This window comes from Dama dama, chromosome 5 (assembly GCF_033118175.1).
Source record: "Dama dama isolate Ldn47 chromosome 5, ASM3311817v1, whole genome shotgun sequence".
Classification (NCBI taxonomy): Eukaryota; Metazoa; Chordata; class Mammalia; order Artiodactyla; family Cervidae; genus Dama; species Dama dama.
In genome coordinates this window covers 8,426,670-8,452,726 of record NC_083685.1, presented here as the reverse complement: position 1 = coordinate 8,452,726, position 26,057 = coordinate 8,426,670, and the positions used below count along the sequence as shown (strand labels likewise).

At 49.2% G+C, this 26,057-nt stretch overlaps 1 protein-coding gene across 4 annotated transcripts in view; it reads right to left on the bottom strand.

Moving 5' to 3' along the window:
- The window catches only part of WSCD2 (WSC domain containing 2), a 111,981-nt gene that overhangs the window by 54,625 nt on the left and 31,299 nt on the right, over window positions 1–26,057 (bottom strand). Inside the window, exon 2 of one of the 4 annotated variants that reach the window (XM_061141671.1) lies at window positions 2,530–2,742. The exons of the other annotated variants lie outside the window; for them this stretch is intronic. The gene's annotated coding sequence lies outside the window, so the exon portion shown is untranslated. The remainder of the gene's footprint in view (window positions 1–2,529; window positions 2,743–26,057) is intronic. 4 annotated transcript variants of the gene reach the window in all.

The following is a 26,057-nucleotide window of genomic DNA, read 5'->3' as shown; positions in this document are numbered from 1 at the left end:
CTGTGAACCCAAGAGACACAGTTCCTTCTCTCACCGGGATCACATTGTAATGGAAGAGTTCAAATCCAGAGCCTCTCTCTTCTATCCAAGGAAGAAAAGGAGAAGGAAGGAAAGCAGAATTGTTTAGCAACATACGCATTCACTCAGTATTTATTGTATGGCGTGTATGGCACGCCCTGCTCTGTACTGAGCCTTCTATGTGTATTAATTACTCTTCCCCGTGTTCCCATGGGAAGTGACTATTTCCCATTTTACAAATGAGGAAACTGAGGGCACACAGCTGGTGAATGGTGGAGGTGGGATTGGAACCTAAGATGGTCCGAACACAAAAGCACAGCTCCGAACCCCCGGCTTTTCGACTCTTTCTCCCACACAGTCTGGGCATCACTTGGGAGTTCTGAGACAGCCCCTGAAGCAGCAGCCCATCTCCACCTGCTCCCAGTGACCAGTGGCAGCTCGTTCTACGAGGGCCCCTCAGAGTGTGGTCCGAGGAGCATCTGATTCAGCATCCCTTGGGAGCCTGGCTACCCATGAAGATCCTAATCTCTCCAACTGGAATTTCTGGGTGAGGAGGAAACCTACAGGTGTAACCAGCTGCTCCAAGGTGGTGGCCATGAACACAAAGGTTTGACAACCATGGTTTTTTTCAGTAAACACTCAGGATCAGCAGTCTGGAAGAAAATCGACTGTAAATTAGAAAATGGAAAAAAACAAACTCCATTTGGCTTATGTGGAGTTCATATCACCACCAGCAGGGGGCCTCATGACAATCTTGGCCACTGCAAAGGATTCAATTGTCATCCAATGGGTGATTTGAATGGTGACAGCCCCTACCGATCCAGACAGCAGCAGGAGAGTTTAACTGTGGTTCAAGGTAGAGTCCAGTGTTCCTCCATATGCCATCCTATTCATTCAAGAAATAAGTACTGAGCACCTACACGCACTAGCTGTCATTGTAAGCACTTGGAACTATTCAATGAACAAGACAGCCCTAAATGCAGGCTCTTGTGGGGTCAAACTATCTGTTCATCCATCCATCATTCTTTAATTTATTCAGCAGTCCACCTACCCATCCATCCATCCATTAAGTCACAATCTATTCACCCATCCATCATTCTTTCTTTAATCTATCCATCAATTCCCCTACCCCTCCAACTATTCATCATTAATCTGTTCATTAGTCCATCCACCCATCCATCCATCACCCATTCATTCATCTATCTATTCATCTGAATTGTAGCAGCCCACTCATTCATCCAGCTTTCCACCCACCCACTTATCCATCCATTCCTCCATTCATTCAGCAACATGTGTTATTTGCCTACCGTGTGTGTGCTTGGAATGCAGAAATAAATAATTTGAAAAAAAGTAATCTGGAGTAGCTGCTTTCAAAGAATTCAGAGTTTACTGAGGGAGAGAGCAATTTAAACGATCACTACATTAAATCACCATACTAGAGAGACAATGATAAATCCCACAGTAGATGTATATATAAGATATAGAACACCAATTAATATTAACAGCTAATGTTTATCGAGCACGTATTATATGCCAGATACTGCCCTACAAACATAACACTCTGATTTAATCCTCATATCAATCCAACGAGGCAGATCTAGATCCATTTCAAAGAGGAGAGCAATGAGGCACAGGACGATAAAGTAACTTGTCCAGGGCCACACAGCTGGTAAGTGGCAGCTGGCTTGTGAACCCAGGCTCATCTGACTTCACAGCTTGTGTTCCTAACCACGCATCTATTCTAGTCTTGTATTCCTCTGAGAATATGGCAAAAAAAAAAAAAAAAAAAACTACAGGCATATGCCCAGAGAAGAGCGCTTGCACAAAAGTTCCTAGATGTTGGCTTACAATGTCAAGGGGTTTCTGCACCCTGGGGTAAGAAGCCCTGGAATGTGGGAGCCCCGAGAAGTGAGGGTCTGAAGCTGCCCTGAGGGGAATCAGAGAGGGCTTCTCTCCGGAAGGGCTCTTTAAGCTGGCAGGTCTTGCAGGAGGAGTCAGCTTTCTGGGTGACGAAACAGCAGAAGGACACTGTAGGGAGGAGGAACAGCACATACTCAGGGCAGGGCACGGGGGTGGAGGAAGCCGAGGAGCTTAGTGAGTGAAGTGAAGTTGCTCAGTCGTGTCTGACTCTTTGTGACCCCAAGGACTATATATAGCCCACCAGGCTCCTCCGTCCATGGGATTCTCCAGGCAGGAATACTGGAATGGGTTGCCATTTCCTTCTCCAGGGGATCTTCCCAACCCAGGGATTGAACCCGGGTCTCCCGCATTGCAGGCAGATGCTTTACCCTCTAAGCCACTAGAGGAGCTTAGGGCATGGTAGGAAGGCAGTGAAGCGATGGGTTGGGGTCAGACCCTGGGGAGCCTTGAATGTCAAGTTCAGAAGTCTGGACTATGCTCTAACTGAAGTTTCATGGTCACACTGACACTTTGGAAAGACCAGCCTCTTATCAGCTTAAAAACCTCAAGGCAGTGATGGGTGTCCCCTGGTATTGCACATGAATCACTCACATGGCAGAGATTTCCGCAGCTGGGCCAGGATGAAGAAAGACCAGCAGCCCTCGTGGGAATAGGGGGTGGCGGGGACACCAGCCCTTCCAGAGGCATGCAGGCAAGAGCATGGACTCTGCAGGCAGACGGACCTGGGCTCAAATCCCGCCTCTTCCATAAACCACCTGTATGACTGGGGCAAGACACTTCTTCTCAGCGACTGAGGCTCCTGACCTGTGAAGTGGATATAAGAAGCTTGACACTCCCCCCAAAATATATTGCTTGGAGGATTGCCTTTAAAACTGCAGGAAGACACAGGGGCTCAGCTTGGGGCTCTGTGGTGACCTCAATGGGTGGGATGGGCGTGTAGGGTGGGAGGGAAGTCCAAGAGGGCGGGGATATGTCTACACATAGCTGATTCACTTCATAATACACTAGAAAAACAACACAGCATTGTAAAGCAACTACACCCCAATTTAAAAGAAAAATTGTACTATGTGCGTCTGGCACATAGTAGGGGCTCAAGAAAAGCCCTCAGCCCCTGCCCATCCCATGAGCACACGTGAGCTGTCTTCAGAGCCCCTTGCCAACAGCAATGAGCACATCTGCTGTGGGTATAGAGACAGCAAAGATTTCCGCTGTTGTGTTCCCTGTGGCTCCGTCTCTCTGAGGATATTTCTGGCTTTAGTTCCTTTTTGTTGTTCCCTTCCCGTTCTTTATATTTCAACACATCTTTTCTCTAAGTGGGTGCCAAATGGGTTTCAAGAGGATAATGAGCTCATTAGAAGCTGGCAAGGAACGAAAAGAGACTGAGGCAGCGGTGATGTCGGACGTGAGGTTGGGGGAGATGGGGGTGCGGATTATAAGGAAGGGGGCTCCTCCTGCGGAAGGTGGATGCTGACTCGAGTCGCCCACACCAAACTGCCAGTGCTGGGAGGGGGAGGAGGTCACCTGTAAGAAGAACGCCCTGGAATCCGAGCCCCGTGTAAGCGGGACCCTGTCTGTGTTCTCACTATGTCAGCCCCATCCTCTGGCACACGGTAAGTCCCCAGGGAACACTGGTGCAGAAAATAGGGAGAAAAATCAGAGGACTCAAACCTCCACCACGGTCCCTGCCGTGTGCCAAATCCCCGAGCGACAGCCAAAGGGAGTCGTAAACGCAGGGCTCCCTGCAGCAGCATCTTGCGTTTCTCAGCTTTGGGTGGTCCTGGGGTGCAGGGGCCCCTGCTGAGCCAATCCCACTTCCCCCAGGGAAACTTCTGTCTCTCCTGTCCATCCATCATCCTTCCTCTCCCTTCTCTCTCTTCTTTCCAAGTCTCTCTGGATCTCTCTTTGTCTGTGTCTCTCCAGACAGAACTGGGGAACTGAACTAACTGCCACTGGCTGAACGCCTACCAAAGACCGAACACTGCGTTTGAAGGTTTTACAAACCTTTCACCAACTCCTCCCTCCCCGGCAACCTACAAAGTAGGTGTGAAGCTACGGACTCTGTAGCTTATGTACGTCCCACCCTGGGCCAGGGGCATGCCTTGGCCTCCAGCTGCCCCTTCTCCTCTGTTTCCGGTTGTTCATTATAAGCTGGAAGCCAGAATCTCATTAACAAGACTCGACAGGTGTCTTCACCTCTCTGAGCTGCTGTTTTCTCTCAGCAAAGCGGGTAGGCCCTAGAAGTCTCCCTCGCAGGGTCTTGGGGAGGACTTGATGAGATCACCCACAGGGGCAGAGATGGCGTTCCCTAAGAGCTGGTCGTCACTGCTTCATCCCTTCGCATTTCACAAAAGACCCGCTCTGAGCATCGGTTTCCCCATCTGCTGAAAGTGGCACAAAGCCACTATCCTGCCTCCCTCCCTGGGCTGGCGTGAGTTGCCGTGAAAGGGAGGCCGAGAGGCCCCCGTTGCAGGAATGACAGCGCTTGGTTACTACAGTTCATGTTTCTAGTCTGAGCCCCAGAGTGTCTAAACACAGCCTATTTTTAGCACCAGAATGAACCTCGGGTTCTGAGCTGCCAAGAATATGATGGGCAGGGCAGAGCTGCCCTGAGGGAAGGGAAAACAGGAGGTACAGCCTGTCCCGCGGCTCCCTCCCTGGGGCGGGGGGGGGGGGGGGGCGGCGCGTCACGCTTCCCCCTCCAGATTCTGGGGAGCAGGTATGTCTGGCTGGAAGCCCCTAAGGCTGGGCAGGGGCCTGGTTCTCTTTCCACAGCTCTCTGAACTTGACCTCAGGGCACAAGCCCAGACACCAGCTGATTCCCTGACCATCTAAACTTGCCAAGAAAAAGATGCTGAGAAATCAGGTTTGTGAAAGTTCAACTTCTTCACTGTTCTGGGTAGGAGTTCCCCCTGGGGACTCCAAGAAACTGGGAGCCCAGGTCAGTGGTTACCTTTTGGTCTTGGCTGAATAGTAACAATATCAGAAACCACTGGCATTTGCTAATACCAAATACACAGGAATTCCAGTTGAGTGAGCTATTTCAAATCCTAAAAGATGATGCTGTGAAAGTGTTGCACTCAACATACCAGTAAATTTGGAAAACTCAGCAGTGGCCACAGGACTGGAAAAGGTCAGTTTTCATTCTGATCCCTAAGAAAGGCAATCCCAGAGAATGATCAAACTACCACACAACTGCACTCATCTCACACGCTAGTAAAGTGATACTCAAAATTCTCCAAGCCAGGCTTCAGCAATACGTGAACCATGAACTTCCAGATGTTCAAGGTGGTTTTAGAAAAGGCAGAGGAACCAGAGATCAAATTGCCAGCATCTGCTGGATCATCGAAAAAGTAAAAGAGTTCCAGGAAAATCATATACATCTGCTTTATTGACTATGCCAAAGCCTTTGACTGTGTGGATGACAACAAACTGGAAAATTCTGGAAGAGGTGGGAATACCAGATCACCTGACCTGCCTCTTAAGAAATCTGTATGCAGGTCAGGAAGCAACAGTTAGAACTGGACAAGGAACAACAGACTGGTTCCAAATAGGAAAAGGAGTATGTCAAGGCTGTATATTGTCACCCTGCTTATTTAACTTATACGCAGAATACATCATGAGAAATGCTGGGCTGGAGGAAGCACAAGCTGGAATCAAGATTGCTGGGATAAATATCAATAATCTCAGATATGCAGATGGTACAACCCTTATGGCAGAAATCGAAGAAGAACTAAAGAGCCTCTTGATGAAAGTGAAAGAGGGGAGTGGAAAAGTTGACTACTATAGCCCAACACTCAGAAAACTAAGATCATGGGATCTGGTCCCATCACTTCATGGCAAATAGATGGGGAAACAGTGGAAACAGTGAAAGACTTTATATTTTTGGGCTCCAGAATCACTGCAGATGGTGACTGCAGCCACAAAATTAAAAGATGCTTACTCCTTGGAAGGAAAGTTATGACCAACCTAGACAGCATATTAAAAAGCAGAGACATTACTTTGCAACAAAGGTCCATCTAGCCAAGGCTATGGTGTTTCCAATAGTCATGTACGGATGTGAGAGTTGGACTATAAAGAAAGCTGAGCACAAAATTGATGCTTTTGAACTGTGGTGTTGGAGAAGACTCTTGAGAGTCCCTTGGACTGCAAGGAGGTCCAACCAGTCCATCCTAAAGGAGATCAGTCCTGGGTGTTCATTGGAAGGACTGATGCTGAAGCTGAAACTCCAATACTTTGGCCACCTGATGCAAAGAGCTGACTCATTGAAAAAGACCCTGATGCTGGAAAAGATGGAAGGCAGGAGGAGAAGGGGACAACAGAGGATGAGATGGTTGGATGGCATCACTGACTCAATGGACATGAGTTTGAGTAAACTCCGGGAGTTGGTGATGGACAGAGAGGCCTGGTGTGCTGCAGTCCACTGGGCTGCAAAGAGTCGGACACGACTGAGCGACTGAACTGAACGGAAATGAAATATCCAGGCACTGTGTTAAGCATCTTATTGCCATTGCACCATTCGACCCTCCCTAGAACGGTTTGAGGTGGTTATTAACCCCTGTATACCTCAGTTTCCCTGTCTGTAAAATGGGGGAAATAACAGTACTTATCTCATAGCACTGGTGTAAGGACTAAATATTAAATTGAATCAATATGTGCAAGTGTCAGTGTTACCTCTTACTATGACTTACAGAGAATATATGTGGTTTTTCTTCTCAGTGCCCCTCTTTCCTGTTCCAAGGATCTCATTTTCCTTCACAGGGCTTCCTCATCATCAGGTCTCAGCTCATATGGCTTGGGCAGAACAGAATCTCCTCCTTAGTTGCTGCAAACACTATTATCTCTGTTTCCTGATACATGTGTCCAAGATAACATAGGGTGTGTATATATCTAGGAGCACAACTGCTGGGTCCTACTGTGAGAGCATCTTATGACTATCCCAGGAAATGATGATCTGTTCTCGAAAATGGCTGTAGTGACAATCCCCCACCACCACCTTCCCCAGTAACATATGATGAGCATGCCTATGGCTACAAATCCCATCAACACTTAATGCTGTCACCCTCTTGTTTCTGCCAGTCTGGTAAATCTGTACTAGAGGAGGTCTGTGCCCTACCTATAGAACTGACTTCCAAATGCAATTTGGAAGCAGACTCAATCGATGATGGATGGGAGTCGGTGTATAAAAGCCCAGCTCCCTCACCCCACTGATGGAATAACTCCAGCTGTTTTTGTACCGGCTCCCTGAGTTTCCCCAGCCTCAGCTGCCCTCAGTGGTAGCTGACTGACAAGACCACCTTGTGTTGGCATTTTTTCCTTCCCTGTTTTTCTTCCCCACTCGGGGTGTGGCTCAGCTGGTAAAGAGTCCACCTGCAATTCGGGAGACCTGGGTTCAATCCCTGGGTTGGGAAGATCCCCTGGAGAAGGGAAAGGCTACCCACTCCAATGTTCTGGCCTGGAGAATTTCATGGACTGTATAGTCCATGGGGTCTCAAAGAGTTGGACACGACTGAGCAACTTTCACCAGGGAAGGAAAAGGATTAGCGTGCTCTTCACCTAAATAAACTACCTACCCATGGTATCCATTACTTGGAATATACCCCGACTTATCCAATCTTTTCCTTATCGTTAGATGTGTAAAATATTTCGTTTTCCTTCCTTGTACATAAATAGTGCTATGCTACACCTCCTGAATGTAGATCTTCACCCAGACTCCTGGAAAGCAATACATGACCTCTCATGAATGTGAAGTGTGGGCACGATTACACCCATCTTACAGATGAGCAAGCTAAGGCTCACAGATTAAGTAGCTTGTCCATGCATACGGCTAGCAAGAAGTGGGGCATGAATTCAAGTGCAGAACTTAGTCTCAATGTCAGGATGTAACAGCACGCATGCAGCAAACCACCAGGAGAGCAAGCCCTCTTTCTCACACTTTGCATCTCTCAGTTGAACTCCAGCCTCAAAGGAAGGATCCTTCCTGAGCTTGGAGACATCCATCAGAAACTTCTTCTCCAGCTAGATGGACCCCAGACTCCTTTAATCAAAGTTCCTCTCATCCTTCCTGCTCCTGGACTACTCACTGGGCCGGTAAAAATAGTCTGAGAAATAACCATTATAAATCCCAGTCTTGTGGCTTTCACTCACAGTCTTCAGGAATGGAGAGTTTTACTCACCCAACTAACCCTGGGGAAGAATTTTACACCCTCACCTGGTGTGTGGACCCCCACTCTGGGACACACTCTCCTCTCTCACGGGTGTGCTAGAGTGTAAGCCCACAGTGCCCAGGATGGGCGTGCTGTATTCTTTTCTCCAGTTTCCGGCCACTGTGTGAAGCTGCAATGTGCACTTCTGTATATACAGATTTACTTCCTGGGTCCAAAAATGGGGTTGCTTTCATCCAAGATTCCGCATATTCGAGCATGTGCACACAGGTTGCGCTGCGGGATCACCCACCTCCCAGGAAGAGTCTCCAGAACCCCAACTCCCCACTCCCTCAGTTTCCAGGACAGAGACTCACCCACCACCGCCCAGAGCTCACAGCTCACCATCAATGTCCCCTTTCATTCATCTTTCCCAAAACTCAAGAAAATAAATGAGAAGGCAAAGTGCCATTAGCTTAATGGCCTTTAACACCCAGCCATCTGCCATGATGTAATTAAATAAAAAAATCAGAGGGAACATATGGTGCCCGTTATAAATAAATATTAAAATTTTGTTTCCCCAGCTAATGACTCCGGCGTCTCTTGCTCCACAGGCGAACTTTACGGCCATCATCGCTTGTGACAGGGAATCGGGCTGAGCCATAGTGAGAAACGAGTGGAATGGTGTCACATCTGGGCTAAGATCTAGTTGTCAGACGTTTCTGGCTTGAACCTGTCTCAGCCACAGGGTGGCTATGAGACCTCAACAAGTGGTGTGAGACTCAGTTTCCTCATCTGTAAAATAGGAACAATCCACTCTGCCTCATTGAGAGAGCATAAGGGTGACAGAAGCTAATGAGTTTAAAATACATAGCAGGGCTTCCCCGGTGGTCCAGTAGTTGAGAATCCGCATTGAAATGCAGGGGACGCTGGTTTGATCCTGGTCCAGGAAGAGCCCACGTGCTGTGATACAACTAAGCCTGTGAGCCACAACTACTGAGCCGGCCCTCTAGACCCAGAGAGCTGAAACTGCTGAAGCCTGTGTGCCCTAGAGCCTGTGCTCCGCAAACAAAAGAAGCCACTGCAGTGAGAAGCCTGCATACCGCAACTAGAGAGTAGCCCCTACTCTCCCCACTCGCCACAGCTAGAGAAAGGCTGCACGCAGCATCGAAGACCCAGCACAACCAAAAATAAATAAAAAAATAAAATACATAGCACATGTATGTGTGTATGCATACATACATGTGCTAATATTTATGGAGCACCTACTATGTCACAGAGTTGGACACGACTTAACACACAGGCATGCATGCGTGTGCAAGGCACTGTTCTATGTATCAGCTTGTTTAATCCTTCCAGCAATCCTATATGAAAGAAAGCTCTCATGCATTAGCCTCATTTTGCAGATGAGAAAACTGAGGTTCAGTGTTAAAAGGAAATGAGCTATCAAGCCATAAAAAGACATGAAGAAAACATCAATGTATATTCCTAAGTGGAAGAAGCCAATCTGAAAAGGCTACACACTGTGTGATTCCAACTATCAATATACGACATTCTAGAAAAGCAGAACTATGGAGACAGCAAAAAGATCAGCGGTCGCCAGGGGTTAGGAGGGAATGGATGCATAGGTGAACTGATGATTTTTAGGGTGAGGATGCTCTTCTATATGATGCTACAATGGTTTAAGTGTTAGTAAGTAAATGTTAGTTGCTCAGTCGTGTCCGACTCTTTGTGATCCCATGGACTATAGCCCACTGGGCTCCTCTGTCCCTGGGATTCTCCAAGCAGGAATACTGGAGTAGGTTGCCATGCCCTTCTCCAGGGAATCTTCCCGACTCAGGGATCAAGCTCGGGTCTCCTGCATTGCAGGCAGATTCTTTACCATCTGAGCCGTCAGGGAAGCCCACTACAATGGTAGATACACATTACACATTTGCCAAAATCTACAGAATGTACAACTCCAGTAATGAACCCTAAGGTAAACTATCAACTTTGGGCAGAAACAATGTGTTAAGGCAGGTTAATCGATCATAACCAATGTCCCACTCTTCTGGGGGATGTCGATGGTGGGGGAGGCTGTCTGAGGTGGGGGGCAGGGGATATATGGGAAATCTCCCAACTTTCTGCCCAATCTTGCTATGAAAGTACAACTTCTCTAAAAAGCAAAGTCAATTTTTTTTTTTTTTTAAGGGGGAGGTAGTCACATGCTTGAAAAGGCGTGGACCCATTGGAGTAGATGTCAGCGAACCATTTAAACTCTGAGCTGGGGAGAAGGGAAAGAGTTGCAGGAAGGGACAAAGGTGTGGTGGGGAGATAAAGGTCATGATGAAATGACAGTTCTGGGTGCCCCTGGTGGCTCAGTGGTGAAGAATCCTCGGCCAATGCGAGAGACACAGGTTTGATTCTGGATCCGGAAGGATGCCACATGCCAAGGACAGCTAAGCTCGTGCATCACAACTGCTGAGCCCAGGCCCTATGATTACTGCAGCCCGGGACCCTGGAGCCCCTGCTCCAGCTTCATTCCACAAGAGAGGCCACAGTGAGAAGCTCGTGCACCGCAACTAGAAAGTAGACCCTGCTCGCCACAACTAGAGAGAAGCCTGCAGCGCAACAAAGACCCAGCATGGTCAATCAATCAATCAATAATATATATGTATATAAGAAATGACAGTTCCCCTTTCCCAGTGGTTAGACGAAGTGCCACCCAGTCCACCGGTCTTCAGGCGGCTGGCAGCTCTCCTCTGAGCCCAGATCACTTTCTTCGCCAAGAGGGACTTGAAAGAAAGGCCCCAAATCCCTATCATTAAGCCATCTGGAGTCATCCTTCTCCCTCCAGGAGCTGCTGTGTGGTGGGTCAATTAGTGCTCATTTGCATAGAGGTCCTTAATAGGCTGCTAATTGTCTGGGGGAGAAAATAGATGGCTCTGCCTGTTCTGGGCAGAATGTTTACCCAGAGGGGCTGACCTCCAGGGGGTGGCAGAGAACGGAGAGGAAGGAGGGAGGGGAGGGGTGGGATGGGACGGAAGGGAGTGAACTGAGGGAATTATCACTGACTCAGGTACAGGAAGGAGTGGGATTTTGTGAATCTTTTGCTTTAGTTTGTGTGTGTGTGTGAATACTGGCTCCTAAGGCAAAATGCATTTCTCCCTGTAGGTTCATAAAAATCTTTTGAAGGAGAATAGCTAGGGAGAGCTTCTTTGGGTAGAGTGGTTGCAGAAGAATCTACCAAGCAGAAGGCGTTTGAGCTGAGACCTGAAAAATGAGAAGGAGGCAGCCGTAGACGATCTGGGGCAAGACTCTCCCAGATGGAGAGCACGCGGTGAGACAGAGGTGGGAAGGGGCCCTGAACACCCCAGGGACCTGCACTGGGGCAGGGTCAGCGTGGAGAGAGCAGGCGCTGGGCGGCGCCCAGCACAATCCAGGGGATTCTGCTCAGGACTGTCTCCGAACTGCAGTGTGACCCATCCCTGTTTCCTCTGGTTTACAGCATGGGGATGGAGGTGAAGGAGTCCCCTAAGGACCCTCCCTGCCCCAGCGGGGGATGGCCTTGTCTCTGTGGCTCAAGGAGGCTGGAAGGGCTGCCCAGAGTCACACGGCCAGGCCAGGGCTGTGCTGGCTCCAGTTTCTTCCCCGTGTGCCCACGCCGCTCCCTGCCAGTCCCCATCGCCCCCTGCCAGGCCATGACTAGTGACTTGATGTTTGCAGGCTCCACGCTGGCCGTGGAGGTTTAAGCTCTAATTTAGAAACAATGACGGCTCCCACTAGCAGCTCTTCTCAGAGGGGAGTTTTCTGCCAGGGGTTTCCCCGGCAAGAACCACCGTCCCCACCCTCCAATCAAGCAAGCCTAGTTTTTCTGTCTAAGCCTGTGTGCAGGGGTGTGTGTGTGTGTGTTGGAGGGAGGGGTCTCTGCCCACGGCCCACCTGTGTGGGTTCAAGTTCTCTTCCACTCCGTGCTCTTGGAGGGGCCAGCAGCCCCTGCAGCTGGCTCAGAGCAGGACTAATAGGTGGGCTCAGAGTCCATCAGAGCTGGAGGGAGGACCCTTCACAAGCCCCAGGCCGGCTTCCTTATTGACAGATGGGGAAACTGAAGCTCAGAGGGGAAAGCGGAGGGACTCCCCAGAGTCATCCAGTGACTTACCCAGACCCAGACCTTAAGCCTTGGCACCTTCCCTGGGAAGGAAGGAAAGTGGATAGACTACTATTTATTGCAGACCCCTCCACCTAAACCGCGTCATTGACTCTCTCTAGGGGCTCTGCTCGGCAGGTTGGCTTTATTCTCACTGTACAGATGAGGCAGTCGAGGTGGGGAGGGTCAGTCCCCTCTCCAGAAGGCAGAGCCGGGGAGCGGCAGCGTGAGACTCGAACCGGGGCCAGCCCCACTCTGGCATGTCAATCATAACTTCCTGCAGCGGCGCCCGCCTCTGCCCTCGGCAGGGGGAATGGCTTGATTCGGAAGCCCTCACGGTCCAAGGGCCTTTCTCCAGGGAGTCTGTTCAGTCACCTGGCAATCCTTCCTGAGGCTCCTCAGCTGGGAATGAGGGAAGGGAGCCCCTTTTAGAAGGCCCAGGTGTCCCCAGCCCCTTGGGGTATCTTCACCACATCCTTCAGGGGCCCAAGGAGTTCTGGTATCTCATGCAGAAAACCACTGCCTGAAACTGACCAATACTTCAGCCTCTTGAAGTCTTATTTTCACCTCTGAGAAGCACGGCCATACATGTGCAAGTGCCAATACAGACACGCATGCGTGAACACGTGCATTCCCCATGGCGCCGCCCCCCCCAGCATGTACACACACGTGCCCATCCCTGTCCGCCCATCCCCATCCACAGCACAGGGCAGGCATCCTTCAACCCACCTCCCAAGTGAGACCCAGAGGGCGCTCAGTGACTTGCCCAAGAAATGGGTTCAGTGTTGCAGGTAAAACAAGAAACGGAAGCTTCCCGTTTAGCCCAAAGACAGTTTCTTAGCCCCTGGGATGGTCAAGAGCATAAACCAGCAGATGTCTTCAAAAGTCTAAGCCGGAGTTTCTCAAGTTCAGCACCACCGACATTGTAGACAATTCCTTGCTGGCAGGGGTATGGAAGCCATCCTGTGTATTGTAGGGTGTTGGTGTCTCTGGCCTCCACCCATTAGATGCCAGCAATGTCCCCCCAACAGCTCCACCCCGCCCCCCCAAGTTATGACAATGGAGAATGTCTCGAGATGGTGTTCTAGATTTTGCCCGTGGGAGTAAAGAGAAGTGTGGATCAGAACACCACCCTTAGACCCATCTGACTCCAGCTTCACAAAGTTATCGTCTCCACTTCTAAGGCTTAATTCTAGATTTTATCCTATTGCTCTTTCATAAGACTCTATGAGAAGGCCCCATGCTAGGATCCCTGACCTCCAGCATTCTGTGCTAGGATTCCAGGGTCAGTTTCAATGCTGGCAGGTTCTCTGATTCCGAAATTCTTTTCTAAGCCCCTGAGATCCTCTCTCCTCCAGTGTCAAGGCTGAAACTCTCCCTGGGAGACGGCCACGCCTCGCTGCCTTCCAGAGACCAGGATGAAAGATGCGCCCATGAATTATATATTTCCTGTCATCCCTTAATTGCTTGGCAATTACAGACCACCAAGGGTCATGTGCCCGGAGCAAGAACCTCCCCTTCAGCAGAGGAAAAACAGCTGGGTGGAAACTCACCAATGTACATAAAGACGTTACCTCTCGCAGGGTAGGCTGAGGAGTGGTTTTGTTTTGTTTTCTTCATTTTGTTTATCTGTATTTTCTTTCTCCACGGTTGGTCGGGGTTCAGAGAAAGAGATGGAGAATGCGTGCGCTTTGATTTCGGTAAATCCCATGGACAGAGGGGCTTGGCTGGCTACAGTCCATGGCATTGCAAAGAATCGGACATGACTGAGTCACACACACACACACAGACAGGCTGGAATCTTGGCTTCATCACTTACTAGCACTGAGAAGGTGAGGAAGCCACTTACCTTTTCTAAGCTGTGGGTTCCTCACTCATAAAATGGGATGAGGATGACGGTATCCGCTACTGGAGTTGTTTAGGGGGTTAGTTCACGTAATGCATGTAAAACACTTAGCTGGGGGTCAGGTGCACCTGAGGGTGGATCGAACCCAGGTCTCCCACATTGCAGGCAGATTCGTTACCAGCTGAGACACAAGGGAAGCCCAACACAATCACAGTGACTGCTAACTTCATTTTTGACCCAGCCCAGGCAGCTCCGGCATGGCAGAAGGCACGTGGGTTCTGCACTATGTTAGTAGTTCTGCTCTGTCCCAAGGAGGGCACATTCCCTCTCCGAGCCCTCTTTACATGTCTCTTTTCCTGATGTGTAAGATGGACAGAAACATGCCACTCCTCAAGGTCTCTCTCAGGCATCTGGTGCCAACAGGCGTGCCTGGCTATTAATACCCCATTCTGGAGGGCTGGCGGAGTGGGACAGAGCCAGGCGGGGTGGGACTGGGGCAGAAGCTGGAACTGGAGGTGGCATCTTATCTCTCAAACTTATTTCTGGTTCTTCCACAGCACAGCCTCCCCTCCACCCCACCAGCCCCAACATTAATAGGTCGCTGCTGTCATGATGTCTTTAAATTTAGAACACCCCCCCCCACACACACACACAAACACGCATCCACCCACACACCCCCAGGAATAAATCTGCCAGGGTGGGAGAGAGGAAGGTCTGTCTCATTACAGACCTTCCTCATTACAGGAGGAAGAAGGAGGCAGTTTGATGCTGGAGGCTGCAGCAGCCAGGGTCTCGGGGTAGGGAAGCTCCCCTCCTCCCTGCCCCGAGTGCTGGATGGGAGGTCAGGGTGCTCGGATGCTCACCTCATGGGGCCCACCAGCAAGGCCGGTCCAGGGAAGGAAGGGGTGGACTAGTTAGCCACTATGGTCTGTGGGCTTGAATCTGGACATCCCTGCAGGCAGGCTGGGTGCCCTGGGTGAGATGGGCAGCCTCTCTGAGCTGGAGTTTCCTCATCTATAAATTGTTTCCTCATCTATAAATCTAGAAATTGTTGTGGGGTTGTCTTCAAGGGCAGGTGGCCTGTGTGGTCCCGCAGGGCTCTGCACTAGGTTTAACTGTCTGCTGTCACTGTCTTGAATTTTGTAATAATTTTGAACAAGAGACATTTTCATTTTGTACTGGGCTCTCTGCAAAGTATGTCGCTGATTTGGGGTGGTTGTTGAAGGAGACGCATGACTGAAATTCCTAGCCCCATTCCTAGCAGGGCACGGGTGGAGATGCAGGCCTGGTCTCTCCCTTCCCTTCATCTTCCCGCTCCATCTTCCAAGCTCATTCTATGACTGTGTGGCCCAGGGCAAGTGGTTTACCCTCTCTGCACCTTCAGTTTCTCCTTTGTAAAACACCAAAACAAAAACTGACTTAAATTTTCTCTGGCTCCACTTAGTGTTCCCCCAGCCCTCTCCCCTGGCCATTCATACTACAACAAACTCATTCATTCATGCATTCATTCAACAAACATTTGCTGCATGCCAACCACCTGCCAAACCAAGGTTTGCTACACGGATCTGTCCAAATCAGCAGATCTATCCATGGAGTGGGTTTATCCCACAAAAACTTCACAAATGCGTCATCTCTGGGGGTAAATGTCTCTTTCTTCATCTCAAAACAACATTGCTCTGATCCACAGGAGCCCAGATTCTCCCCCAACTCCAGCCTGGCACATTTATACAAGGGAGTACTACTCAGTCATAAAAAGGAACAAACTATTGATAGACGTTTGGGACAGTACTGATGACTCTCCCAGACATTATGCTGAAAGCAAGAAGCCAGACTCAAAAGGATATATGGTTCATATACATGGCATTCTAGAAAAGGCCAAGGGAAAACACATTGGTGGTGACCAAGGGCTAGAATCAGGGAAGGAAATGACTTCAAAGGGGCACAGAGGAATTTTTGAGGGTAACAGAAACTTGTATATCTTGACTCTGCCAGTGGCTGCATTGCTGAATGCATTTGCATGTTTTTTTGTTTGTTTGTTTGTTTGGTTTGGGGTTTTTTTTGCCCTGCCGAGTGGCATATGAGATCTCAGTTCCCCAACCAGGGATTGAACCCAGGCCTCCTGCAGCGGAAGCACAGAGTCTTAACCCCTGGATCTCTAGGCAGGTCCTTGAATGCATTTGTTAAAAAGTCCCAGAGCTACAAACTACAATGGGTGAAGTTAACTGTAGGCAAAAGATACTCAACAAGAGACATTAGGGGGGAAAAAAAACCAACCCACTGAGCTTTTTCCTGCAATGCCAGTTGAGCTCTGAAGGGAAGAGATGCTTCCCAGAGAATCAACACCTGCTCACTTCTCATCCTGGGCCCCTGGGATGCTCACCTGGAGGGAGGGGATAGCTCAGTCAGGGCAGGACAGCTCCCATGAGCACCTGGGCTCCCACGTGACCGTCATCCCATTGCCTGCTCTGCTCTGAGAGCAAAAACATTCGGGGTTATTTTTGCTCTGAGAAGTAGCAGCCACAGGGTACTTTCTCTGCAGGCAGCCGCCACCCCCTGCTGTGTTTACATAAAAACACATTTGCACAGGGTTTTGTTTTTACATTTGCCTCAGAGGCCTGGAGTCTATTAAATGTAGGGAGGCCTGATGATCTGGCTGGAAGCAGCTGATGGGAGAGGGCAGGCTGAAGGAGGATGCTCTAGGCCTGCATTTCCTTCCCGTCCCAGGGAGCCCTGGGTCTCTGCACAGAGGTGATAAAAAGGCTCACTGAACTCACTTGTGCATGCGCCCGGCATTTCTCCACCTCAGCCCCACTGACATTTGGGGCTGGGTGATTTGTTGTTGAGGGGGGCTGCTCTGTACATCGCAGAATGCTCAGAAGCATCCCTGGCTTCTGCCTACCAGCATCCGTCCACCAGTCGAGATGATCAAAAACACCTCCAGTTCAGTCGCTCAGTCGTGTCTTTGCGACCCCATGAACAGCAGCACGCCAGGCTTCCCTGTCCATCACCAGCTCCCAGAGCTTGCCAAATGTCTCCTGCAGGGCAAAATCGCCCCCGCTTGAGAACCACTGGCATACACACGAAGATACACACGCAAGCTCAGCTCAGGAACTCTCTGCCTTTCAACACCCACCTAAAACGAGCGCTGACGCTGTCTCCCGCACCTCTGCATCCCTGGCGCTTTCCCCAGCGCCTGGCATGCGATGTTTGAGAGGCTCAAAGGCGTTTTGTGGGATGAGCAAACCACGGCAGCACAATTGATACCGACGGCCACCGGCTTCCGTGGCTTGGAGGACACTGTCCGGCATTCAGACTCTGGCCACCATGCAGGTTTGCACCACGTGTCAGGCTGTTCCCACATCACCTCACCTGGCCCAGAGATCGGGGTCCAAGACTGTCTCCATTCTCCATGTAAGGAAACTAAAACACTCAGCTAGCGTGTGGTAGAACTAGGAATTATGGGCTTCCCTGGTGGCTCAGTCAGTAAAGAATCCACCTGCAATGCAAGAGACACAGGTTTGATCCCTGGATCAAGAGGATTCCCTGGAGAAGGAAATGACTACCCATTCCAGTATTCTTGCCTGGAGAACCCCATGGACAGAGGAGCCTGGCAGGCTACAGTCCATGAGATTGCAAGGAGTAGGACGTTACTGAGCAACAAAGCACGCATGCACGCTGAGCTGGGATTTAAGCCTAGAAATGTCTGTTGCCAGGCCCCACTCTCTTAATTATCACACTCCATTTAAGGCACTTGCAGCCTTAAATATTCTTTAAGGATGGGATGGGGAATAGTGACAATGATTCTCTCCTTAACCAAACTCTGCACAGGCTCCCCTGAACTCTTTTTCACATAGATGTCTCTTATTATTGTTGTTTAGTCGCTAATTCGTGTCTGACTCTTTGTGACTCCATGGACTACAGCACACCAGGCTCCTCTGTTATCTCTGGGAGTTTGCTCAAATTCATATCCAATGAATTGGTGATGCTATCTAACCATCTCATCCTCTGCCACCCCCTTCTCCTTTTGCTTTCAATCTTTCCCCAGTGTCAGGGACTCTTCCAGTGAGTTGGCTCTTTGTATCAGGTGGCTGAAGTATTGGAGCTTCAGCTTCAGCAACAGCTCTTCCAATGAATATTCAGGGTTGATTTCCCTTAGGATTGACTGATTTGATCTTGCAGCACAAGGGACTCTCAAGAGTCTTCTCCAGCACCACAGTTCAAAAGCATCAGTTCTTCAGTGTTCAGTCTTCTTTCTGGACCAACTCTCACATCCATCCAATTTACCTTGATTTATGGACCAAACATTCCAGGTTCCTAAGCAGTATTGTTCTCTACAACATCAGACTTTCCTTTCACCACCAGACACATCCACAGCTGAACATCATTTCTGCTTTGGCCCAGGCGCTTCATTCTTACAGGAGCTACTAGCAGTTGCCCTCTGTTCTTCCCCAGGAGCACATTGGATACCTTCCAATCCAGGGGGTGCTCATCTTCTGTTGTCACATCTTTTTGCCTTTTCATACTCTCTGTGGGGTAATCCAGGCAAGAGTACTGGAGTGGGTTGCATTTCCTTCTCCAGTGGACCACATTTGATCCATGGAGGGGAGGTATCTCTGCATTGACCAGTTCTAATGAGACTCCTGCAAATTCAGTTTAGCAGAATTCCCATCCTCCATATCTGCTCTAATTGGGTTTCTCACCCTCTACCATTCCCCAGGTAATATCAGATCACCTGACCTGCCTTCAGCACCAATCCTGTTAGGTTGGTTCAGTCAGAATCCTCCCCAATTCTTTTCCTTTCTATAATCTTGTAATTTTCCATCCATTGACCATCTCCCTATGTCTGGCCAACCTTCTTGCTTAATTGTATATGCCCACTTGCCCACGCTGTATTTGGAATTGAGCTAGTTCTTTCCAGAGGCCTCTTTTCTCCTATTGCAATAGCCCTGAATAAAATCTGCTTTTTCCACTTCAGCTACTCTCCAGCTCTGATTTTTCTTTAACGATAGATCCAGACACATGTATCTACACACATGGGGGAGGGAATGTGGTTGAAAAGCATTGAGTCAGCCAAGATTAACATGGTAAGGAGTGTGGATTTAGGTGCAGGACCTACCAGCATCCAAATCCTGTTTGGCCACTTACCAGCTCTGTGAACCCAGGCAGGTGGCTGGGGTTCCCCAGCCAAATGGGGGTCCCCGTTTGTAAATGGGGACCATGACAATAATACAGGACAGGATCTTTGTAAAGGTTAAATGAGGTAATGCTGTAAGGCGCTTGCTGTCCTGCACGTGCTCAGTCATGTCCAGCTCTTAGGGACTCCATGGACTGCAGCTCGCCAGGCTCCTCTGTCCATGGGATTTTCCAGGCAAGAATACTGGAGTGGGTTGCCATTTGAGATCCCTCCAGGGGATCTTCTGGACCCAGGGATCGAACCCAAGTGTCCTGCGCCTCCTGAATTGGCAGGCAGATTCTTTACCACTAGCTTCACCTGGGAAGTCCATAGAAAATATCCCGAGCTCAATAAATATTGGTTGGATAGATACATTCAATAAGTTTTGGGGAGAAGAGTCCCAGATAAGGTGGAAATCAGGAGAGGTGACTTTACATCAAATCACCCAGCAAAGCAAGCGTGTTTGAATCCCAGAGAGTCCCCATCACACACACACACATACACATAGAGTGAGACACAGCTGGTTACTCCTCAATGGCCTCCTGCCCTTCTGATTGGACCAAACCGAGGTCCACTGTGCGTGTGCTGGCCAGTGACAGGCTGCCTGGTTGGGTAAGAGGCCCATGCAGGTCCCTGGACCATAGGAGTCAGGAGGCTGCTGACCCCTGGAAACTGTGGAGCCTAATTCAGCATCCCTTGACCCCCTTCTCAGCAGACGTGCTGAACGCAGGCAACTCTGACCTGACCTCGACTGTGACTGCCCTTGTGGGAGCTACCAAGAGGCACCACGGTCCCTCCCAGGTCTGACCGAGGGACAGGACAAAGGGGGGCTCCGGGCCATCAGCCATAGAAGGTTCTGCTCCTCCGTGTTAATTCAAGAGCATCCACGGCTCCTGCTGAGCGGCTGAAGAGCTCTCTGGAGCCTCTTTTCGACTGAAAACAGTCATTTGCAAGAGCTCACGATGCAAGGAGCAGACGGAAGGGCACAGTTGCAGCACAGCCGGCCTTTCTCACAGCCCAGAGCCTGTGGAACCACTTGGAGGAGCCGCAGCCCCGCGGGCCGGTGGGAGGGTCTGGGGACACGGAGGAGGGCCCATCTCCACGGCTCCCCGGGACAAGCCAGGGCTTTCACAGCCAAGGGGCAGCAGGCATGTCATGCCTGGTGCATTTGTTTCCTAGGGCGGCTATAACAAATTGCCAAAACTGGGGTGGGGGGTGCTTAAAACAATAGGAACTTAGGCTCTCAGAGTTCTGGAGACCAGACGGTCCAAATCAGGGAGTCAGCAGGAGGCAGGCTTAGTTCCTTGTGGAGGTTCTGAGGGAGAATGTGTTCCATGCCTTTCTCCTAGCTCCTGGTGATTGCTGGCCCTCTCTGGCATTCTTTATATGGTAGAGGCAATACTCCAATCTCTGTTGCCATCTTCAAATGCATTCGTTCTCTGTGTGTGTCTGTATTTTCTTCTTCTTTTTTTTAAAAAATATTATTATTTTTTTGGCTGTGCTGGGTCTTCGTTGCTGTACAGGTTTTTCTCTAGATGGGGCGAGCGGGGACTACTCTCCAGTTGCGGTGCAAGAGCTTCTCACTGCGGTGGCTTCTTTGCTGCTGAGCGTCGTGGGCTCTCGGCACGTGGGCTCCATAGCTGCAGCTCCTGAGAGCTCGAGCGCAGACTCAGAGCCGTACATGCAGCATTGCGGTGCACGGGCTTAGCTGCGCCATGGCGTGTGGGATCTTCCTGGATCAGGGATCAAACCCGTGTCTCTTGCATTGGCAGGCAGATTCTTTACCACTGAGCCCTCAGGGAAGCCCAGTTTTCTCTTTTATAAGGACATTGGTTATCGAATTAGGGCCCCACTTGAATCCAGTGTGGCCTCATCTTAATCAATGACACATTTCCAAATAAGGTCCTGAGGTTCTAGATGGAGGTGAATTTGGGGGAGGACACTGTTCAACTTAGCAGGTATTGAATTTCACTTCTGCCACTTGCAGCTGTATGATGGCAGACAAGTGACTTAACCTCTCTGGTCCTCTTTCCTCATCTTTAAAAAGGAATAATGACAGGATTATTGTGACGATTGGATCTGTTGATGCAGTAAAGCAAGTGGCTCCAGGCACAGACCCTGGAGCCAGATGACTTGCTACCTACCTGCTGTGTGACCCTGAATAGGTTGCCTAAACTCTCTGGTCATCTGTCCCCCTGTCCACAAGGGTGAGGAGATTGAAGGATACTATGGTCCTTCTCTCCCTCTCATAGTTCTTAAAGCTCCCCAAGGGCACTAGAGGGGTCCATGGGATCTCTTAGGATTTCTAAAGCCCCCAAATTATACTTTAATCCACAAGAAATGGTACAACTCTGTGCTTTTTTTTTTGACTGGAATTGGATTGACTCAATGTCAGAGTCCATTCATTCTCAAGACAAGTAGAATTTTTCATCAACAATTATTGCTCTAATACTTACTTTTAGTGAAAAAATTATTTAAAATCGTGAAGCTTGTTCAAGAAACAAAACACAGACACAAATAACAAGACAGTTCTTGGGTCTGGAGAGGTCTGGGCTCCATGGGGTTAGCTGATATCAGCTAAAACGGACAATGTTAACAGCTCTTAGTTATGAAATACTCACTTCATACCAGGCATTTTATTCACCGTTGTCCACATCACCTCTCATTTACCCACACAACAACCCTATGAGGCAGGGACTCTTATTAACTTTACAGGTGAGGAAACTGAGGCCCAGAGAGGGGCAGTGACTTGCTGAAGGTCACACAGCTGCTCAGGGGCTAAGTCGGGGGTTGAATTCAGGTCTCTTTGACTCGAGGGCTGAAACTCTTAACCAAGCTGTTAAGTGGCCCTGGTTGACTACAAGCTCTAGAGCAGAGAAATACAGCGTGAGCCGTATGCATAACTTAAAATGTTCTAGAAACCACAATAAAAAAGGTAAAAAGAAACAGGTGAAATTAGTTCCACAGAATACTTAATTTAACCCAATATGTCTAAAATATTGTCCTTTCAACATAAGTATAAAATAATTTATCAATGAGATATTTTATATTCTGGTTTTTTTTTTCACATGAAGACTTCAAAATCTGGTGTGCATTTTACACATACAGCACATCTCAGTTCAGTGGCCACCACAGCGGATGGTGTAGCTCAGGAGAGCTGAATGTCTGCTGTGGATTTACAGAGCTGGAAAAACTATCGAGATTCATCCGTTTCCAAACCAAGAAGCATCACCACTGCAGTTCGGTGGCCTCCTCATGTGGGAGGGAAGAGAGGTGAACAGTTTGTTCCTCTGGCATCCAGACTAGTGTAGGTACCAGACGACTCATTCCATGGACCCAAGAGCTCCAGCCTCTTCATACGAACCCCACCCTGTGGGCAGTCCCAGGCCACCCCAACTGTGGCCTCACTGGGAGCTGACTGAGCCCGGCTTGTTCTGGAGGCAATCTGGGCTCCTGTGGGCCCCCGAGCCCAGCCTAAGCCCGGGAATCTGGTGGATCAGAAGTGGCCCTGTAGAAGCAACTAAAACAGGTTCTGCAGGCCAACGGGACTGAGAGTCTATGCCTGGCTTTGAACCCCAGCTCAGCCACTCCTAACTGGGAGAAGTTGCCCACTGTAACACTGATGTCATCGTAATAGCTCCTTCTTCACAGAGTTGGCAGGAGGGTCAAATTGATACAGAGAGAGTAAAGGGACAGAATAGGTGATTAAATAGTTAATCTCACTAGGGGATTGTAAGTAGAAAAAAACACGGGAGACCCCTGTAAGTTAATGATTACTCAGGAAAACAGGTTTGCTTAACTGCGAAGCCAAGCAGGCTTGCTGAGTGACAAAACCTTGAGAAGCCCGAGACGTGCCTCCAGACGATAAAACAACGGTGGCATGAGACCCACATCCTCCCAGTGAGCTCAGCAAGTTAGGACATGCTCTCTGCACATATCAGCTGTTGCTGAGTTGCTAAGTTGTGTCTGACTCTTGTGACCCCATGGACTATAGCCTGCCAGGTTTCCCTGTCCATTGGATTTTCCAGGCAAGAATACTAGAGTGGGTTGCCATTGCCTCCTCCAGGGGATCTTCCCAACCCAGGGATCGAACCCATGTCTCTGGCATTTCCTGCATTGGCAGGCCGATTCTTTACCACTGTGCTACCTGGGAAGCCCCTCAGGACACACATAAAAAACAATAATTAGATAGCCATTGTAGGGACAAGGAAACTCACCTCCTCAACCTGGAAGAGGAACTGATGATGGAAGCATGACGTCTGCTCAAGAAAGATAAAGAAGCTCTTCTCTTCCACCCCATTTTTCCTTTGACTACAAAACCATAGCCGAGTAAGTTCTTGGGGCACGGCACCCCATCACCCACCTGCTTGTAAGCCTCACAAGTGTCCTATTCTAATAAATCACTTCTTATCTATCACTTTGCCTCTCGCTGAATTCTTTCTGCACCGGGACATGAAGGACTGTGGTACCAGAGTTCTTCAGAGTCCCTCAAAATGACACCCAGTGGTTTCAAAATGAGGAACCAAAAGAGTCACTTTTTATCTCCTATCTACTTATGTCAAACTACATTGACTACATTACAGAGAAATGCTATTTTTCTCCCCATTTTACAGATGCAGAAACTGAGGCTCTGAAAGATGAAATACCTTGCCCAGCATCACAAAACTAGCCAATGATGATGGATTCAACGATTATAGACCCTTTCTCATAAGGAGGTTGTGAGGATGGCATGACTTAGTAAAATAAATGAAAGCACTTCAAAGAGGGCTGGGTACACAGACTTTTTGCTCCCATCACCATCACCATCACCACCATCCTCACCATCATGGTCATCATCACCAACATTTACATCATCATCATGATGGTGGCCATCATCTCTGTCATTATCCTATCGTCTATGTTATCACCATCAGCCTCATCTTCTGCCTCCCCACGTGTGTTATGAGCACAGAGCACAGTGTTGGGCTCAGAGTTGCCAGGCCTACTCTGAGCAAATTTCTTTTTTTTTTCTTGAGCAAGTTTTTTAACCAGGTTAAGCGCGTGCGCGCGCGCACACACACACACACACACACACACACACACACACACACTGCCCCCTCCCCTTACTCCTAGGACATTTTCTTTGGCCAAAGAACGCTGTACCACACAACTTTGAGAATGTCTTTGGGGAGAGAAAAGTAAGTCACCCACCACAGGTCCTGTGGAATTTATTCTCTCCTCCTAGCACAAGAAGGCTCAAGGAGAACAGCCTCCATGTTTGGCTTCTTGGCCACCCACGGGGGAAGCTGCCAAGTGAAATAACCCCCCTTGGGTCTTTGATGGGCCACTCAAACAGAAGGGGTCTTGTTTGGGGCATTTTATTTATTTATTGCTAGCACTACTGCCAACCCAGTTTATACAGAGTTGCTACAGGTCAAGGTCTGGGCAGAACCTAAGGTCTGGGCCGACTCTCCTCTCACCCAGGGAGGTCGCCTCTTGACAGCTTTTCCATTCCTTCATCCCCGACTCCACAAAGTCTATCAGCCCACTGTCGTGCTTCCCTCCCCAGACTGCTCTTCTAATTAATTCTTCAAAGCCAGTGACACCAGGGTGATGATGAATTTATGCACAGATATTTGCATGTTAGCGGAGGGTCTTCCGGAATTTCAAGGCTCTGGGTGGGTGGGAACTGGAGAGAGTAGAAAATGGAATTTCAAAGAAGGGAAGTAATTTTTAGCACTGCTCAAACTGTTGCACAAGGAAGCCTCCCACTCCCAGTTCACACTGGCCTTGCAAACTTGACATTTCTCTTGAGACCTGTGGATAACTTAATTGTGCAATTCTGGGCTCTCAACAGAACTAGGGGAATTCCCCAGAACACACTGAACAGGGACATTTATTCAACATAGTCTATTGAGCATCTCTGACTTAAGCCAGGCACACTTCTAGATGGTGAGGTAGAGGAGAGGATGAAATGAAACTCTGGTTCTGTGTATTTTAAATGATAGGGAGCAGAAGCTTGATTTTGCTAGCTTGATATTCTGTGTGATTTTCAGAACCATCATTCTTTAAGCTAGCATTTACTGAGGCTGGCCATGTGTTAAATGCTTACAAAAATTTTTGTTTCTCAGTTGCCAAGTTGTATCTGACTCTGTGACCCCATGGACTGTAGCACACCAGGCTCCTCTGTCCATGTGGATTTCCAGGCAAGAATACTGGAGTGGATTGGCATTTCTTTCTCCAGGGGATCTTTCTGGATCAAGGATCGAGCCTGTGTTTCCTGCATTGACCAGGTGGATTCTTTACCACTGAGCCACCAGGGAAGCTTCTTGCAAAAATTACCCCAGGTAATTACCACAACAACCCCATGAGACAGGCACTATTCACATCATCCCCATTTGACTAATGACAAAACTGAGGTGCAGTGAGGCTGACAAACTTGGCCCAAGTTATTCACAGGGCTACCGAAGTACGTGGAGGGACTTACAATCTAGTTTTGAAGTGAGAAATCAGGCTGTGACCTGAGAGATGTGTAGGGGGTGCCTGGTGAAGAAGATGGGGGCAGGAGGAAAGGACGTCTCATGGGGCATGCCTGTGGCAGGGTGAGTGACCTACTTGAAGATTCCAGGTCGAAAGCGGTAGAGCCTGGTCTGGCCCCAGGACTTCTGCCTCCAGGCCTATGTTTCTGTTCCTTTTTATACCCTTGACCTCAGGAGCCCTGCTCTCTAACCAGCTAAGCTAAACCAGGGCTCAGCAGGAGCCCAAAATAGCTATGGCTTCCAGGCAAAATTAGTGCCGAGTCAATCCTGCCCCATTCATCACTCTGATTCCAACCTTGTTATTTTCAGGCAACAC